Source organism: Schistocerca nitens, chromosome 2 (genome assembly GCF_023898315.1).
Source record: "Schistocerca nitens isolate TAMUIC-IGC-003100 chromosome 2, iqSchNite1.1, whole genome shotgun sequence".
Lineage (NCBI taxonomy): Eukaryota > Metazoa > Arthropoda > Insecta > Orthoptera > Acrididae > Schistocerca > Schistocerca nitens.
Window position 1 is genome coordinate 225513055 of NC_064615.1, and position 20379 is coordinate 225533433.

Genomic DNA, 20379 nt, shown 5'->3' on the forward strand with positions numbered 1-20379 from the left:
TCTGTGTTGCACCGGCTCCGTAGCCGAGGTCGGCAACGAACGCCCATCCGTTGGCGCTCGACTTGGAGGCATGCCAGTTCGAATCCTGGTGGTTGATGAAACGTTCGCTGCCAGTATTTGGCCGACAAGGGGAGGAGAGATGGTGGCGAAAGGTTCCTGGTCGGCAGGCTCTGAGTCAATGTGGTAGATTAAATTCGATACCTCTCCGCAGTGTCTCATGAAATGAGGGCACGTCACGCTACTGTTCATGGTGGCTCACCCGTCGGATGGGGACGTTAAGCTGAGCGGCCCGGCTTGCTGCTATTCGAAAGGAGTACGCGGCGTGCTGGTACGGGGATTCAGTCTCTCCCTTCTCTCATCATTGCCATCATCATCATAAACGGAAACTGGGAAACTGAAGCTGGAGAAGGGAGAAACGGAAGGAAAGGGAAGGAACTAATGATACCAGCTGCATCGGGACTTTTATGCGGAATCAGCAGCGACGAATGAAAAACATGTGCTGGGCAGGGATTCGAACCCAGGATCTCCTGCTTACTAGCCAGTTGCGTTAACCACTGCGCCACCCAGACACAATGTCTATCGTAATTGCACGGAGTATCTCGACACGCCTCTCGGCCAACCCACATCCCCACCTACCCGCATCCAAGCCCATATCTACACGCAGTGTGCTGTTATTGAATTCTTGTGTGAAAAAAAAAAAAAAAAAAAAAGAGAGAGAGAGAGAGAGAGAGAGAGAGAGAGAGAGAGAGAGAGAAAAGAAACCGTGGTGAACATCCATAAACATTTGTGTGCAGTGTATGGCGATGCTGCATTTGATAGGAGTACAGTTGGGTAAATAAAATTACAGCCACAGGAAATGCAGAAACAGAGCTCCATGATCAGCCACGCTCGGGACGTCCTGTCACAGCCACTGCTCCAGACATGCCGAATCTTGCGAATGCCATTATTCCTCGGATTTCCATCTCCCTGGGCCGCCCAAGGAGATTCTCTACGGGGAACGCACTTAGAAGAAGACGAGAATGTCAGTCATGCAGTGAAAACATGGCTACGCCTACAGGAGAAGAGCTTTTACCAGCGGGGAATACATGCTATTCCACGACGTTGGCGTACGGCCATAGAACGTGATGGACACTACGTAGAAAAGTAGGACATGGGCAAGACATGTTGATGTATACTGTCACCAAATTCTGACTCCTAATAGTCAATATAACCTGAGAAAAAAAATGTGGGGCATTACTTACTGAACGAACCTCGTAAACACAGCCCACACCCCTATGCAGCACCACTATCTTGCACAGCGCCTTGTTAACAATTTGCGTTCATGGCTTTGTGGGGTCTGCATCTCACTCCAACCCTAGCATCATCTCTTACGAACTGAAATGTTACCGCGCCATGGTTTTCCAAGCGCCTAGGGTCCATCCGATACGGTCACGAACCCAGGAGAGTCGCTGCAGGCGACGTCGTACTTTTGCAACAGCACTTCTGTCGGTCGTCTGCTGCCATAAGCCCATTAACGCCAGATATCGCCGCACTGCCCTAACGGATACGTCCGTCGCACGTCCCACTTTGATTTCTGCGGTTATTTCACGAATTTTTTGCTTGCCTGTTAGCACTGACAACTCTACGCTAACGCCGCTGCTATCCACCGTTAGTGAAGGCCTTGGGCCACTGTGTTGTCTGTAGTGAGAGAACGAGAAGACAGCTAGAAGACTTTTTCCTAAATTTTCTGCATAACCTAGAAGCCATTGACCAAAAATGGTTCAAATGGCTCTGAGCACTATGGGACTTAACATCTGTGGTCATCAGTCCCCTAGAACTTAGAACTACTTAAACCTGACTAACCTAAGGACATCACACACATCCATGCCCGAGGCAGGATTCGAACCTGCGACCGTAACAGTTGCCCGGTTCCGGACTGAGCGCCTAGAACCGCGAGACCACCGCGGCCGGCGCCATTGACCAAATACTGTTTGAAGTCGTTCGTATGTTTTCTGCTGTTACTTCCTCTAAGTTTATTCATTGTATCCCTTTCCTCTCTTGTACTGTCTGTTGTGAAGTATTTCGAAGTCAAAAGATATTGTGATCGTGGTCTTCAGTGCGAAGCTTTCTTTCATGCAACTCTGCACGAAAGTCTCTCGTGTGCAGGCTTCTGCATCTCTGCAACTGAAACGCCCATCTGGTTAAAACTGACTTGATTTCTCTCTACAGTTTACCCCCCCCCCTCCCCCTTCCACTTCTCTCCGTTACCAAACCCACAATTCATTGTTGCTCTAGTATGTCTTCTGTCAACCGGTTTGTTTCTTTACTCAAGTTGTCGCACAAATTTCATTTCTGTCCGTTTCGGTTTGACACTTCTTCATTACTTACCCAATCTACCCAGGTACGCCTGCAGCACCTAATTTATAAAGCTTCTGTTCTCTTTTACTTGAAGTCTTCCCGTTCACGTTTCACTTCCACTCGAGGATACACTCCAGACACTTACATGTAAACAAATGCCTCTTTTTTTCTTTGTAGAAGTATTTTTGTCGCTATTGCCAGTCTTCAATTAATACCGTTCTATTTTGGTCGTAACATATGTTTCAAGGAGTTGCGAGAATGATCACACACCGAGGAAATACGTAAGACTGCAGCCGTTTACAACAGTCAGCTGCCCACATATTTGGAATGAAAATTTACCGCTAAACGTCAGTTTCGAGCTAACTCACGCTGCCATTTGGAGACAGGGACATGGGAGTGTAGGTGCTCTTTGTTGAAGTAACCATCCCGGCATTCACATGGAACAGTTTAGGGCAATAACGACAATCTGGTTCAGATTCGCCAGACAGTGAGTTCGACATTGTTTCCCAAATCATGAATGTAGTGCTTTATGCTTTATATATGAAAGAGATACAAATGAAAATCTTAATTTTTGATACACCGACGGAAAAAATCGCAACACAACAAATAATTAAAGTAATAAAATTTCGGGAATACACTTTTGTTGGTGACATATTTAAGTGATTAATTATGCAAGATCACAGGTTAATATAAGTGCGAGATAAGTCATTACAAACATGAAATGCTGGTACACTAATAACTGGTGTAACCGCCAGACGTGCACGCATTGTGTTGCACAGCTGTCGGATGTCTGTTTGTGAGATGGAGTTCCATGCCCATTGCACTTGGTCAGTCAACACAGGAACGATTAATGCTGTTGGTGAATGGCGCTGGAGTTGTCGTCCGAAGGAGTACCACATGTGTTCGTTAGGAAGGAAGAATTGGTAATCGAAGAGGCCAAGGCAACATTTTGACACTCTGCAGAGAATTTTAGGTTACAATAGCGGCTTGTGGGCGAGTGCTATCCGTTAGAAAACCCCACCTGGAATGCTGTTCGTGAATGGCAGCACAGCAGGTCGAATCACCAGGCTGACGTACAAATTTGCAGTCAGGGTACGTCGGGTAAGCACGAGAGTGCTCGTGACATACGAAATCGCACTCCAGACCATAGCTCCAGGTGTAGGTCCAGTGTGTCGAGCAGCCACACAGGTTGGTTGCAGGTCCTCAGCTGGCCTCCCTCTAACCAACACACAGCCATCACCGGCACCAAGACAGAACAAGCTTTCATCAGAAAACACGACAGGCCTTCACACTGTCCTCCAATGAGCTCTCGCTCGATACCAGTGAAATCGCAAATGGCGATGGTTTGAGGCCAGTGGAATGCATGCTACAGGACGTCTGCATCGATTGCTGCTGCAGATGCAGTGTGATGCACCAGAGCTATACGCCGAACATGATGGTCTTCCCTCTGTTAGTGTAGTGCCACATAGCCGTCCATAGCCCAGCTTCTTGCAACCATGCCTTCCCATGACCATCGCTGCCAGCAATAATGTACAGTAGCTACATTCTCGCTGAGTCTTTCTGCAGTATCGCAGAAGAAACATCTAGCTTGTTATTGTCCTACTACACGACCCCAAACTCAAGGAAGAGTTGATAAAGGCATCTTTGCCGCCTTAAAGGCATTCTTGTCCTGCACCAACCCACCAAGTCCGGTCTCAAACGTAACTAACCCTCGGGACCGTCACAGCGTGTATTTAAACTGAACATGATTTGGATCCTCACAGTGGTGCAACTAGAGCCACTCTTACGCGAGTGAATCGAAATTTGAATAGACATCATCATTCAGATGAAGAAAAACAGCCACCATTTTCGTTTATGTCACACAGCTCCTTCTTGGCGTTGAGATTTTTTTCCATCGGTGTTTTATGCTAACGAGATAATGTACAAAAATTGCAGATGTCTCATTTTTCGTGGTAGTTCCTGGATACCTCGGAAAGAGAATTCTTTTTCTTGTGGATACAGCCACTCTCGTACCACAGCATGCACCTCTTCGTCGCTTCTGAAATGTTTGCCTCCCAGTACTTGTCTGAGCCATCCAAACACATCAACGCCAGTCGGAGAGAGGTCTGGTTAGTAAGGAAGATGTTCGAGATATTCAGATTTCAATCCTGTACTGTTCGTGTGCCTGAACGGCCAGTCTGGGGAATGAACATTGTCGTGTTGCAACAAAACACCCGCATTCAGAAGTCTTCACCCTTTACTCCTGATCGCAGGGCGAAGATAGTTTCTTAGCAAACTTGAGCAATCCCTGTTAATTCTCTTTCCATGTGATTCCCCGAAAGTACCTCTTTTGGCATCCCAAAAAGAGGAGGAGGAGGAGGAGATTAGTGTTTAACGTCCCGTCGACAACGAGGTCATTAGAGACGGAGCGCAAGCTCGGGTGAGGGAAGGATGGGGAAGGAAATCGGCCGTGCCCTTTCAAAGGAACCATCCCGGCATTTGCCTGAAGCGATTTAGGTAAATCACGGAAAACCTAAATCAGGATGGCCGGAAACGGAATTGAACCGTCGTCCTCCCGAATGCGAGTCCAGTGTGCTAACCACTGCGCCACCTCGCTCGGTCCCAAAAAGAGAGTGAGTGTTTTCCTGTCGCCGGTAGAGTGACAATTGTTTTGGTTTTGGCAAAGGGGTACGGCGCCATACCTTGCTCTATATTTTCGTTTCGAACTGGTAATAATGCACCCACGTTTCATCTGCTGTAACAGTTTCCTCCACTAATCCATTAGCTCTGCCCTGAAAATGATGAGAAGGTTGCCCAAAAGAATTCAGCGTTAACTGGCATCTATACAGCTCCCAGACATTTTAATGAATCCTTTACAGTAGTACGCCTGGTTTCCTCCACCTGTCCCACTGCGATTGCTGCAGTGATTTCGTTCGTACTACACGGTTTGCCTCGGATTGCTTACCCCGGGTGCGGAGCGCCTTCCACCTAAGTTACGCCTCTAATAAACTTTCTGCACCGCCCGTGCACTTACTGTAGGAACACACACTGCCAATTCGTCCAAAAACGCATTTTGCATTTCTGTAAGGTTAACAGCTCCACCACTCAAAATTCGAATCACAGATCGCTGCCCGAACGTGGTGCAAATCGACGATGTGGCTGCCATCTTGGCATTGACGGGACTTCTTTTCCTGTGATGCAACATCTGGCTGCCAACTGCTAGTCATTTATCGAAACACAAGTACAACTCCAACGAACTTACTTATATTAAAAACAAAACAGTCACGGTTGCAAAGTTATTTTGATTTAAAAATAATGCGTTTCGTCTTTGTCAAGCATCAGCGGATTCCGTAAAACTGTCAAATAAAATTCACGCCGTCAGCCAGCAAAGCTCTACGTCGGTCACATACACATAAAACCGTCTGTGTGCGCGTATGACGCAGAGATTTGGTAGCTGACGCAATGAACTTCTTTTTATGGTTTTACATAATCTGATGACGACTAAGCAAGGCGAAACGCGTTACTTTCAAATAAAAATAACTTTGCAACCGTGACAGTTTTATTTTTAAAGTAACTTTGAAAATCGGTTTGTGAATCGATCAGTCAACGATCGACTGGAATGAATACTATAACTTTTAGGAATTTCATTTCATTTCTAAAGTTTTCATTTGAATAACCGTAGTTTACATTACAGAGAAATGCATACAAAGAAAACTTCTCCTATTATCCTGAAATAGCGACATCGCTGACCTGCAATTGAACCGAAATGTCGTTTGATATTCATGCTGCCAGGGTGCACTTCCGTAGACCATCAAACTGAGGCATGTGCTGGAGTTTGAATTAAACATCACTCTCGACGCAGCACTTAAGATCTGGAGCTGATCTATGACCAGCAGCTGGCTCTGCTTCACAAACGCGGATGAGCGGTTCTGGTGTGATATCGCCCTCCTCTGGCCCTCGTTCCAGCTCCAGAGGGCGGAAGTGCTCACTCCAGCGAGCGCGGCCGCCTGGAATGGCCCTGGAGCCACGGGCCCGGCCGTTACGATCAACTGTCAGACCCATCTCAGCTTCATTACCGTCTTTACCCATACGGCCATAAATCAGCCGGATCAACAGGTGCTCAGCGACTGAAATTACGGACCCGCCGCGCCAAACCCTCCAACAGGGGGTGGAGGATAGGGGGGGAGGAGGGGGGGGGGAGATACCGGCGGGGCATTTCTCGGGAAACGGCCGGAATTATGTCGCCTTATAATTCAGCCAGTGCTGCCGGAACTGGATGCGTCGGCCGACAAAACGCATCTAATAACTTAAACAGAAGTGTTTACTCGTACAACACAAAATTCGTTAGTCACCGCCCTCACAGGAATTATTTGACCACGAGGACAAATAGGCACGCCTTCGAATTTACGATGTGGCGAAGACGGAAAGGGGACGCTCCAGTTGGTGGGTCGGAGAGCAACATAAATCTTCTTTATTCAAAAGGAGAGGAGACCTTTGGAGGGAAAATAGATATCTTCGGTTCGCTCGCGTCGGTGAACAGATAGCACACGAATCGTACTGACGTATATTAGCAGTTCACATTCACTTCTGGGGCCAACGATAGACATGTATACATCTACATTCATTCTCTGCAAATCACTGTATAGTCTATGGCAGAAGGTACTTCTCATTGAAGCAGTTGTTATTGGCCGGCCGGAGTGGCCGAGCGGTTCTAGGCGCTACAGTCTGGAACCGCGCGACCGCTACGGACGCAGGTTCGAATCCTGCCTCGGGCATGGATGTGTGATGTCCTTAGGTTAGTTAGGTGTAAGTAGTTCTAAGTTCTAGGGGACTGATGACGACAGCAGTCCCATAGTGCTCAGAGCCATTTGAACCAGTTATTATGGCTTTTTCCCGTAACTTTCGGAAAGCTCACAGTTCGTAGTATTGACGAAAGTCATCTAATAAAGCAGTGCTAAAATCTGCGGTTCCCCAAGGAAGAGTTGTACGCCCCTGCTGTTCGTGGTCTATAACAGGAGACAATATGGGCAGCTCTCTTAGATTTTTTGCAGATGATGCTGTCATTTACCGTCTTGTAAGATCGAAACCAATTGCAGAATGATTTAGATGTCAAAAATTCTAATTGACGGTAAGTAGTGAACATTGTGAAGTCATCCACAAGAAAACAGAAAGCAATGTGCTAAATTTCGGTTACATAGTGAAACACACAAATCTAAAGGCTATAAATTCAACTAAATGCCTAGAGATTACAACTACGAATAACTGAAATTGGAACGATCAAATACGCAACGCTGTGGGGAAAGTAAACCAAAGATTGCGATTTACTGGAAGTGCAACGGTTCTACTAAAGAGAGTGCTCACTGTATGCTTGTCCGCCGTCTTTGGAATATTGCTGGGCGGCTTGGGATCCGCGTCGGACAGGATTGAAGGAGGACATCGAAAAACCTCAAAGAAGGGCATCTCCTTTCGTATTATCGCGAAATAGGGGAAACAGTTCCGCGGATATGATACGCGAAAGCTCAAAGAAGGACATCACGTTTTTTACTATCGTGAAATAGGGTGAAGAGCGCCTCGGATATGATACGCGAATTGGGGCGGCAATCACGAAAACAGACATTTTTCGTTGTGGTAGGATCTTATCATGGAATTTCAATCACCAAATTCTTCCTCAGATTGTGAAAATATTCCGTTGGGGCCCACCTACGTAGGGAGAAATAATCAGCATGGTAAAATAAGAGGAATTAGAGTTCGCAGAGATAGACGCCTTTCGAGAATGGGGCTGTAGAGAAATAGCTTGAAGGTCGTTCGAGAAACACTCTGCCAGGCTCTTAATTGTGAATTGTAATGATGTAGATGTAGATGGAGTGCGGAAGGAATTATTGCTTAAACGCTCTCAGTAATCCAATCTTGTCCTCGCGATCCCTAATACGAATTGGGTTGTGGTATTTCCTGGATTTCATAAGGCGTTTACTAACGAATCTGTCAACAGCTGCAGTACTTACATTTGGCGAACAGTTTCAAACCTTGCAGGTTAATTTTCAAGTCTAGCCTACTGAGGCTGCACTGAACGTATCTGATCTTAATTATTAATATCAAAGTGGCAAACATACCTTACAAAATTTTTGGAAACTGAATGTCACAATCCGCGAGTGGCAGGTCAAACTCACGTGTGGATTGTGAAATTCATTCTCCAAACATTTTATAAGGCATGTGCCGCCACTTTGATGTTAATTATTGAGGTTAGGAATTTACAGTACAGTCTGAATAGACCAGGCTAGAAAACGAGCCTGAAAGGTTTGAAACTAGTCGCTAAATATAGCAGTGCAAGTATTGACAGAGTCGTTGATAAGTTTGAAACTAGTCGCTAAATATAGCAGTGCAAGTATTGACAAAGTCGTTGATAAACGCTTCATGAAATTTAATTATGTTGATGGTTCCGTGTCAACAAATGTTGAAACTGAAAGGAAACAATATTCCTAGATTTATTACCGAAAGCAGTGTCCTGAAACTTTGTAAGTAGGCTTTTTCGGGATAGTTTCTGTCTATCTTCAAACGTTTGCCTGCTCAGTTTTTTCAGCATCTCCTGAGTCGACTGACTGCATTCCCCTAGTATTCTACCAATTAACCTGATTCTGACACGTTATTTATACACGAGTGAGGCTATGTTACAGTTCCATTTTTTGTGCCCACAAATTGTTACAACTACGTATTAAATGTCAATATCCTATGGCATTGTTGGCTGGAATATCTGACGGGGTAGGTTCAGCGGCCTATCGGAAAGGGTGCTCTTCCACCGCGCACTTTATTCCCTTACCATGCAGATATGTGATAGTTGTGTCGTATGTGTATTTCTGCAGTGTATGTGGGTGTAATGGATGCTTCTATAGCCTAGCTCTATGTTTGCGTTGTATGATGATGGTGACAGAAGGGAAATGTATCGGCACAAAGACTACTCCTCTCGAATAGCAGCAAGGGGGCTGCCAAGCTTAAGGTCCCCATGCGAAGGACGGATTTCCATCATCAGTGTCACATGCGTTCACTTCCTGACGCATTGCCTTCCCAAGCAATGGAATGAAAATATCATTCACCTGCTCGATTCGAACCGACTTACCTTCCAGTCTGTTTTGTGTACCATGGGGGGTCAGTACCATCTCTTAATAGTTTATTTGGTTCCTATCTCCCGATTGCCGTCGATACTATTTCTTTGAATGTAAAACACATCTACACCGACATAGCCAGATTTGAAGGCATAGAGACTCTTTCTCAGGAGAGCGTCAAGTTTTTTTAATTACATGTATTTTGCTTTTATTTTTGGTAAGTTTCGATGTTACGGTATTTGGTCACTAATCCCAGAATCCGTCATCATGTTCCCCATTTGCTCAGGATTATTTGTTGCAAAGAGGTCACAAATGTTTCCACAATCATTTATACTTCCTGCGGGCCCCTGAATTGTTTAAAGTAATTTTCTAGGAACACATTCCAGAACGATTTCTGAAGACTTTTTATGTCTATCACCGACTTTAAACACGCATTTTGCCAAATATCTGTATCACTGATTTTTATTTGTAAAGGTACGTTTTAAAACTTTCAGCGTTCCTGCTTTTCGGTTTTGCTACCCACAGTTTTAGTACCTGTCCCGTCCATTTGTGGCTGGAGACTAACTTTGCTGCCACTAACAGCCTTCACATTCTGCAACGATAGTCGCTGAAGGTTTCACGCATTGACCCCTTCGTGCATCTTCATGTGCGTAGCGCTATTTTTTTTTTAATTGTAGACCTATTATGCAGCAGTCTCTATTTCTTTATGTGACTGCATACAATGGCGCCTCCCACAATGAACTATTTGTTCTACTGGGTGCGTCTCTATCAAATCAACGTTCAAATATTCTTTGAAAGTTGAGCCACAGTTCTACTACACGTTCGTCTCCAGAGCTGAATGTTTCGAAGTCCTTGTTGAGATACGGCACTACTGCCTCTATATCTAGCTTGCTGAAAATATATATCCACTTCTTTTTTTGGGTGCCCTTTGTATTTTGGTAATAATTTTGGTACAGCTGATCCCGGTTTCCAGGTGGGCATCGTCGAAGAAGTTATGCCATTCAAGTCTCTGCCGCTATGTTGATTTGAATAGCTTTAAGATTGCATGTATTTCACGTACCAATGCCCTCAAGTTTTACGTCCGCAAAATTTTAATTGTGCGGCCATAACGTATACGTTGAGAGCTGTATTAGGTGGAATACATGTAATTTTAAAACGATGACATGCGTTCGTTCAAACGGTGCCAATGATACCGGTTTTATGGCAGCTACGATTCTTGCACTCACAATCGATCTGACAGTGGACATCATTGAAAGGCGTACAGGTTCAAAGACTTGTATAGCATTATGTCTCATCGATGAATTTCTGTACAGATATTTTCCCGTGGTCTAAGACCGAAACTGTTCAATCGTACAACAATTACAGGAAGTAATTAAGTGATTTAAACTGAACTGTTCCATTGCGTTATTCATTTCAAAGAAAGATTAATGAAGTATATCTTCACGATTCGAAACTATTACCCAAAATTGACAGGGATACGTACACAGATGGGATTGTCGCATACGTTGATGGTCTGTTGTTTGTACTCAAGGAAGAGAACTGGAAAGCAAAGCCAGTGGCATTCTACACAGGATGGGCAAGTGGCGCCTGAAAAACTAGCTCCCTGTGGGCCCGGATAAGACAGTGTGTGTACTGATGAAAGTAGAACTACAGAGGGACCCGGTCATGGAACTACAGAATGCAAATATTCACAGAAATCATGTAACCAATTTGTGGTATAATTTGACAGTCGACTGACGTTTAAGCAATACATGAAACAGCCAACTGAGAAAACAGACCAATTTTCAGTCAAACTCGCACGCGTCAACACAACCAGTTACAGGCTTCTATTGCAAATTCTACGAACGTATCAGTGTCCCTTGTTTAAATCAATGATACGTTTCGCGGCGAGCACATGGGAACGTAGGCTTTGTCTCACAACGATCAGAACCGTTGTTAGACGAGGTCAAAGAAAGTTTCTGCTGAGGTTATCAGAGGCTTTCAGCACCACGTCAGTGGAAGTACCGTGTGATGGTGCTCAAAACGGAGATGGCAACTATCGTTGAAACAACCGGTATTCAGTTATATCGACTTTGTCGACGCCAGTTTAAGCTGAGTATTAAAACCGCTGAAAAAAATCCGTTTCTGAAATAACCGTTTCTCGGTTTTTTATTCCTATTATTTCCTTTAATAAACGTTGAAATTGAACACAGACTGAAAAATTTTGAATCCCTCACTTTCAAGACACATAGAATTAACCGTCTAAAAAATTAGATTGACAGGAAGTACAAAATTGCTACGTGCGAATGGCAAGAGCATAAATGTAAGGATTTGGAAGTATAATTTCATTAGGGGAAAGATAGATACCGCCTAAAGTAAAATTAAAGAGGCCTTTGAGGAAAAGAGAAGCAGCTGTATGAATATCAAGAGGTCACATGGTAAAACAGTCCTAACCAACGAAGGGAAATCTGAAAAGTGAAAGGAGCATATAGAGGGCGGTATAAAGGAGATGAACTTGAAAGCAATATTATAGAATGGGAAGTGCACATAGATGAAGATGAAAAGGGAAAGATGATAACGTGAGAAGAATTTGACAAAGCTCTGAAAGAACTAAGCCGGGAGTAGAACGCATTCCGTCAGAACTACTGATAGCCTTCAGAGAATCAGCACTAACAGAACTCTTCCATCTGGGTGCAGGATGTTTGAGGCAGACGAAATACCAGCAGACTACAAGAAAAGTATAATAATTCCAATTCTAAAGAAATCTGTTACTGTGTTACTGACGGAAGTGAAAACTGCACTACTATCAGTTTAATAAGTCACCGTTGCAAAAAACCAACACGAATTCCTTACAGAAGAATGGAAAAATTGGTAAAGCAGACCTCGGGGAAGATCAGTTTGGTTTCCGGAGAAATGTAGGAAGACGCGAGGCAATACTGCCCCTACGAGTATCTTAGCAGCTAGGTTAAGGAAAGGCAAACTTGCATGTATAGCATTTGTAGCTTTTGTCTGTGTTGATTGGGATACTCTCTTTGAATTTCTGAAGGTAGCAGGGTTAAAATACATGGAGCGACAGGCTATTTAAAACTTGTGCAGAAGCCAGAGGGCAGTAATAAGAGTCGAGGGGCATGAAAAGGAAGCACTGGTCGAAAAGGGAATGAGACAAGCTTGTAGTCTATCCCCGATGTTATTCAATCTATACACTGAACAAGCAGTAAATTAACCAAAGAAAAAATTGGAATAGGAATGGAAATCCAGGGAGAAGAAATAAAAACTTTGAGTTTGCCGATGATATTGTGATTTTATCAGAGACAGCAAAGCATATTTAAGAGCGGTTGAACGGAATGGACAATGTTTTGAAAGGAGGATATAAGATGAACATCAACAAAAGCAAAACGGGGTAACGGAATTAGGAAACGAATCACTTAAAGTAGTAGATGAGTTTTGCTGTTTGGGCAGCAAGATACCTGGTGACAGCCGAAAGACAGAGGAGATAAAACGTATATTAGCAGTGGATAGAAAATCATTTCCGAAGAAGTGAAATCTGTTAACATCGAGTATAGATTTAAGTGTTAGGAAGTTATTCTGAAGGTATTTTTCTTGAGAGAAGCCATCTATGAAAGGGAAACATGGACGAGACACAGTTTAGATAAAAAGACAATATAAGCTTTAGAAATGTGGTGCTACTGAATGATCACGTAATTAATGAGGAAGTGGTGAATAGAATTGGGAAGATAAGAAATTTGTGGCAGAACTTAATCAAAAGAAGGGATGGGTTGACAGAAAACATTGTGAGATATTAAGGTACCATCAATTTAGTATTGGAGAGGAAGTGTGGAGGGTGAAAATAATGGAGACCAAGAGATGAATACAGTAAGCAGATTCAGAAAGGTGTCGCTTGCAGTAGTTACTCGGAAATTAAGAGGTTCGCACAGTATAGAGTAGCACGGAGAGCTACAGCAAACCAGCCTTCGGACTGAAGATCACAATAACAGTATGAAAATATTAAACTAAGTAGGCAAATACAGAAAATTTAGTCAACCGTTCGCTGCTTTTCTTGAAAAATAAGTGGCTGAATACTACAGTCACCAGTACTCTCTTATAGATTCTAATTTTTTGGGACTCTGCTCAAAAACCATTTTGTAATCAGGGATCATACCACAGTTTGGCCATCACGAATAGTCAGTGCTAAAGGGTGAAAACTGACGTTGGTGAACGCTATTTTTCATGTTAATTTGTCTGTTTCAAAAGCTACAAGCAGATAAAGGTACACTACTGGCCATTAAAATTGCTACACCAAGAAGAAATGCAGATGATAAGCGGGTATTCATTGGACAAATATATTATACCAGAACTGACATGTGAATACATTTTCACGCAATTTTGGTGCATAAATCCTGAGAAATCAGTATCCAGAACAGCCATCTCTGGCCGCAATAAAGGCCTTGATACGCCTGGGCATTGAGACATAAACAGAGCTTGGATGGCGTGTACAGGTACAGCTACCAATGCAGCTTCAACACGATACCACAGTTCATCAACAGTAGTGACTGGCGTATTGCGACGAGCCAGTTGCTCGGCCACCATTGACCAGAGGTTTTCAATTGGTGAGAGATCTGGAGAATGTGCTGGCCAGGGCAGCAGTCGAACATTTTCTGTATCCAGAAAGGCCCGTACACGACCTGCAACATGAAGCCGTGCATTATCCTGCTGAAATGTAGGGTTTCGCAGGGATCGAATGAAGGGTAGAGCCATGGGTCGTTGTGACTATTACGCCAGTATGGCGTGATACGCCAGTATGGCGATGACGAATACACGCTTCCAATGTGCGTTCATCGCAATGTCGCCAAACACGGATGCGACCATCGTGATGCTGTAAACAGAACCTGGATTCATCCGAGAAAATGACGTTTTGCCATTCGTGCACCCAGGTTCGTCGCTGAGTACACCATTGCACGCGCTCCTGTCTGTGATGCAGCGTTAAGGGTAACCGCAGCCATGGTCTCCGAGCTGATAGTCCACGCTGCTGCAAACGTCGTCGAACTGTTCGTGCAGATGGTTGTTGTTTTGCAGACGTCCCCATCTGTTGACTCAGGGATGGAGACGTGGCTGCACGATCCGTTACAACCATGCGGATAAGATGCCTGTCATCTCGACTGCTAGTGATACGAGGCCGTTGGGATCCAGCACGGCGTTCTGTATTACCCTCCTGAACCCACCGATTCCGTATTCTACTGACTCATTGGATCTCGACCAACGCGAGCAGCAATGTCGCGATACGATAAACCACAATCGCGATAGGCTACAATCCAACCTTTATCAAAGTCGGAAACGTGATGGGACGCATTTCTCCTCCTAACACGAGGCATCACAACAACGTTTCACCAGGCAACACCGGTCAACTGCTGTTTGTGCATGAGAAATCGGTTGGAAACTTTCCTCATGTCAGCACGTTGTAGGCGTCACCTCCGACGCCAACCTTGTGTGAATGCTCTGAAAAGCTAATCATTTGCATATCACAGCATCTTCTTCTTGTTGGTTAAATTTCGCGTCTGTAGCACGTCATCTTTGTGGTGTATCAATTTTAATGGCCAGTAGTGTATATTATGTAGACACGGGCAACAGATTAGCTAATTTATAATTCTGTGAGTGAAATATTAAGTTCTAAGTTATCTCTCTACATCATGTCGCAAGTCTGTTTTCGCTCCTCCTGTGATTACGCCACACAACATGGTTGCAGGTAGATTATTGTTTCAGCAGTGCCGTACCAGCTCTTATTCCATCTGTTTGTTGCTCGTTTCTGACGACAATATTATTAAAATAGTGCTGGTCGCTTCTCACATTTTGTATAACGATGCAATATTTTTTTAGCAGTGGAAATTTTACGAATAAAAAATACCCTTAAAAATGATTCATTTAAAAGCAAAAATTATAGCACTGCTGCTATGGATAATTGATATTTCGGGTTTTTTACCGGGTTATTAGCAAAAAATTTAAAAAAAATACATCCTTTATAACCGAGAGCAAACAAACGCGGAAAAATATAGCTTATCCTGAACTAAAATACCGGTATCGGTTTTAACTGATCGGTTTTCATGTCCCCAGCTCATACATCCGACTGACCTAACAGTCCTCTAGAGAGCTACGACATATTGGACATATTGGCTGTATACAGTCATGTTAGACGAAGTAATGGAAATTACAGGGAAAATTGTATGGGTCAAGCGCCAACTAAAACAGTGGCGAGGTAATGTTAAAGGTAGCGAATTTACTCCTTTTTCCTCCTTATACGGAAGCGATTGAAAACACACCATGCGGACCCCAGTCAAGACATGGTGCACTTTTTAACACCAACCTCAAATGCACCTCGCTCAGCGAGTAGGGTGTTCCTGTGTGGAACCAGGATGCACTGAACATATACTTCTACAATGAACACTACACATGCGGACCCGACAAACAAATTTCACACATGACGTTATGTGCGAATCCGTAAGAGACCATGACAGACAACATGACCTGAACACAGCCGCTGACATTGCATCATGAATACCATATTCCGAATTCATAGAAACAAAAGCGTTCAGTCGAATCATACAGGATTACTCGAAGTGAAACTATCCGGTGGAAAGTATCCGACACTGAGCTGAACGAAAATACTGACTGACATGCAGCGGAAGCAAAATACGGGACACAGCTCCGCATGAGTAACAGAGGTTGACGGCTGACAGCTCCCAATTCGGGAAGAAACAAGTGCGGACTACAGCTAGCTATAAATGTGCCAGGGCGTGTCCTGAATAGGCACGTTAACCATGTAACACACACAGTGTAGAGGTAGTACCAATACATCGGTAAACGGTATACAAACGAAATATTATAAAAACACACGTAAAACGATACAAGGATTTAGATTGAATTAGAATAGTAATTAGAATGGAATAGCGTTGAAGACTGACTTGAGGCAGCAACCCGCCATTCATTCGGAGATGTCCGTCACCAGGATATCAGCACATATGCCACGCAGAGCGTGTGGCTCGAAGTCTACTACCGACGTCTTCATATGTGGAATGCTATCTTAAGCGAGGCTAACGTTGTTTCAAAGCACAAAGCAATTAATTAAATTAACTTCGTGTGGGCAATGATTTAAATGAATGTGGAAAGCTGAAAATTCGTGATGGACTGGCATTCGAACTCAGGTCTCTTGCTTACTAAACAGAAGCGCTGACCATTGCGCCATCCCGACTGAGATATCATCGAAACTGTATGGAAAACCCTAGTACACCTCCCATCAGACTCAAATTCTCAACGTAGCCACACGCTACTGATGTAGTACCCCTTGCCCATTATCCTCCATTATTCCCGTAAGAGATGCAGCGTGGTATGCATCCATACTGAAGTGATCATCTGATTGTTGGCTGTCCTCGCCTTAACCATACATGAGGTGTCTGTTCTTTCAGACATCATCCTGCAGCCACTATGATTCAAGACACAAAATTATTAATGACATTTACTGCCAGTCGGCAGATTGAAATCAATGGAGAAAGTTGAAAATTTGTGCCGTACCAGGATTCGAATCTGGGTCTCCTGCTCACCAGGCAGATGCAATGGCCGCTTCGCCATCTGGACACAGTGGTGATATATATATATATATATATATATATATATATATATATATATATATATATATATATATATATATAAAGAAAAGATGTTGTGGGGACATGTGTCCGAAAAACGCTTAATTTCCATGTTAGAGCTCATTTATCATTTTAGTTTCGTCAGTAAGTACTGTACTTCCTCAATTCACCGCCAGTTGGCCCAATTAAAGGAAGGTAATGGACTTCGGTGCTGGGTTGACATGCGACTCACTGCTCTACAGTACTAGCATCAAGCACATCAGTACGTAGCATCAACAGGTTAGTGTTCATCAAGAACGTGGTTTTGCAGTCAGTGCAATGTTTACAAATGCGGAGTTGGCAGATGCCCATTTCATGTATGGATTAGCACGGGGCAATAGCCGTGGCGCGGTACGTTTGTATCGAGACAGATTTCCAGAACGAAGGTGTCCCGACAGGAAGACGTTCGAAGCAATTGATCGGCGTCTTAGGGAGCACGGGACATTCCACCCTATGACTCGCGACTGGGGAAGACCTAGAACGACGAGGACACCTGCAATGGACGAGGCAATTCGTCGTGCAGTTGACGATAACCGTAATGACAGCGTCAGAGAAGTTGCTGCTGTACAAGGTAACGTTGACCACGTCACTGTATGGAGAGTGCTACGGGAGAACCAGTTGTTTCCGTATCATGTACAGCGTGTGCAGGCACCATCAGCAGCTGATTGGCCTCCACGGGTACACTTCTGCGAATGGTTCATCCAAAAATGTGTCAATCCTTATTTCAGTGCAAATGTACTCTTTACGGATGAGGCTTCATTCCAACGTGATCAAATAGTAAATTTTCACAATCAACAGGTGTGGGCTGACGAGAATCCGCACGCAATTGTGCAATCACGTCATTAACACAGATTTTCCGTGAACGTTTGGGCAGGCATTGTTGGTGATGTCTTGATTGGACCCCATGTTCTTCCACCTAAGCTCAATGGAGCACGTTATTATGATTTCATACGGGATACTCTACCTGTGTTGCTAGAACATGTGCCTTTACAAGTACGACACAACATGTGGTTCAACTACGATGGAGCCCCTGCACATTTCAGTCGAAGTGTTCGTACGCTTCTCAACAACAGATTTGGTGACCGATGGATTGGTAGAGGCGGACCAATTCCATGGCCTCCACGCTCTCCTGACCTCAACCCTCTTGACTTTCATTTATGGGGGCATTTGAAACCTCTTGTCTACGCAACCCCGGTACCAAATGTAGAGACTCTTCGTGCTCGTATTGAGGACGGCTGTGATACAATACGCCATTCTCCAGGGCTGCATCAGGGCATCAGGGATTCCATGCGACGGAGGATGGATGCATGTATCCTCGCTAACGGAGGACATTTTGAACATTTCCTGTAACAAGGAGTTTGAAGTTACGCTGGTACGTTCTGTTGCCGTGTGTTTCCATTCCATGATTAATGTGATTTGAAGAGAAGTAATAAAATGAGCTCTAACATGGAAAGTAAGTGTTTCCGGACACATGTCCGCATAACATACACTCCTGGAAATGGAAAAAAGAACACATTGACACCGGTGTGTCAGACCCACCATACTTGCTCCGGACACTGCGAGAGGGCTGTACAAGCAATGATCACACGCACGGCACAGCGGACACACCAGGAACCGCGGTGTTGGCCGTCGAATGGCGCTAGCTGCGCAGCATTTGTGCACCGCCGCCGTCAGTGTCAGCCAGTTTGCCGTGGCATACGGAGCTCCATCGCAGTCTTTAACACTGGTAGCATGCCGCGACAGCGTGGACGTGAACCGTATGTGCAGTTGACGGACTTTGAGCGAGGGCATATAGTGGGCATGCGGGAGGCCGGGTGGACGTACCGCCGAATTGCTCAACACGTGGGGCGTGAGGTCTCCACAGTACATCGATGTTGTCGCCAGTGGTCGGCGGAAGGTGCACGTGCCCGTCGACCTGGGACCGGACCGCAGCGACGCACGGATGCACGCCAAGACCGTAGGATCCTACGCAGTGCCGTAGGGGACCGCACCGCCACTTCCCAGCAAATTAGGGACACTGTTGCTCCTGGGGTATCGGCGAGGACCATTCGCAACCGTCTCCATGAAGCTGGGCTACGGTCCCGCACACCGTTAGGCCGTCTTCCTCTCACGCCCCAACATCGTGCAGCCCGCCTCCAGTGCTGTCGCGACAGGCGTGAATGGAGGGACGAATGGAGACGTGTCGTCTTCAGCGATGAGAGTCGCTTCTGCCTTGGTGCCAATGATGGTCGTATGCGTGTTTGGCGCCGTGCAGGTGAGCGCCACAATCAGGACTGCATACGACCGAGGCACACAGGGCCAACACCCGGCATCATGGTGTGGGGAGCGATCTCCTACACTGGCCGTACACCACTGGTGATCGTCGAGGGGACACTGAATAGTGCACGGTACATCCAAACCGTCATCGAACCCATCGTTCTACCATTCCTAGACCGGCAAGGGAACTTGCTGTTCCAACAGGACAATGCACGTCCGCATGTATCCCGTGCCACCCAACGTGCTCTAAAAGGTGTAAGTCAACTACCCTGGCCAGCAAGGTCTCCGGATCTGTCCCCCATTGAGCATGTTTGGGACTGGATGAAGCGTCGTCTCACGCGGTCTGCACGTCCAGCACGAACGCTGGTCCAACTGAGGCGCCAGGTGGAAATGGCATGGCAAGCCGTTCCACAGGACTACATCCAGCATCTCTACGATCGTCTCCATGGGAGAATAGCAGCCTGCATTGCTGCGAAAGGTGGATATACACTGTACTAGTGCCGACATTGTGCATGCTCTGTTGCCTGTGTCTATGTGCCTGTGGTTCTGTCAGTGTGATCATGTGATGTATCTGACCCCAGGAATGTGTCAATAAAGTTTCCCCTTCCTGGGACAATGAATTCACGGTGTTCTTATTTCAATTTCCAGGAGTGTATTTTCTTTCTTTGTGTGTGAGGAATTTTTCTTGAAAGTTTGGCCGTACCTCTTATATATATATATATATATATATATATATATATATATATATATATATATATATATATATATACGGTGGTCCATTGTTAGTGACCGGGCCGAATATCAAACGAAAAAACTAAAGACAACGAAACTCGTCTAGCTTGAAGGGGGAAACCAAATGGCGCTATGGTTGGCCCACTAGATGGCGCTGCCATAGGTCAAACGGATATCAACTGCCTTTTTTTTAAAATACGAAGCCCCATTTTTATTACATATTCCTGTAGTACGTAAGGAAATATAAATGTTTTAGTTGGACACTTCTTTCGCTATGTGACTGTAAGCAACGCATACATGCGTGGTATTACGTAACATTCCGCCTG

The 20379-nt window shown here is 44.9% G+C and overlaps 1 protein-coding gene and 1 non-coding gene across 2 annotated transcripts in view; both read right to left on the minus strand.

Moving 5' to 3' along the window:
- Nucleotides 1-20379, minus strand: part of LOC126234334 (homeobox protein unc-4 homolog) — a 527079-nt gene that overhangs the window by 17865 nt on the left and 488835 nt on the right. The gene's annotated exons all lie outside the window — the stretch shown is intronic.
- Nucleotides 496-569, minus strand: Trnat-agu (transfer RNA threonine (anticodon AGU)). The gene has a single exon. It is a non-coding gene; the product is annotated as a tRNA-Thr (tRNA).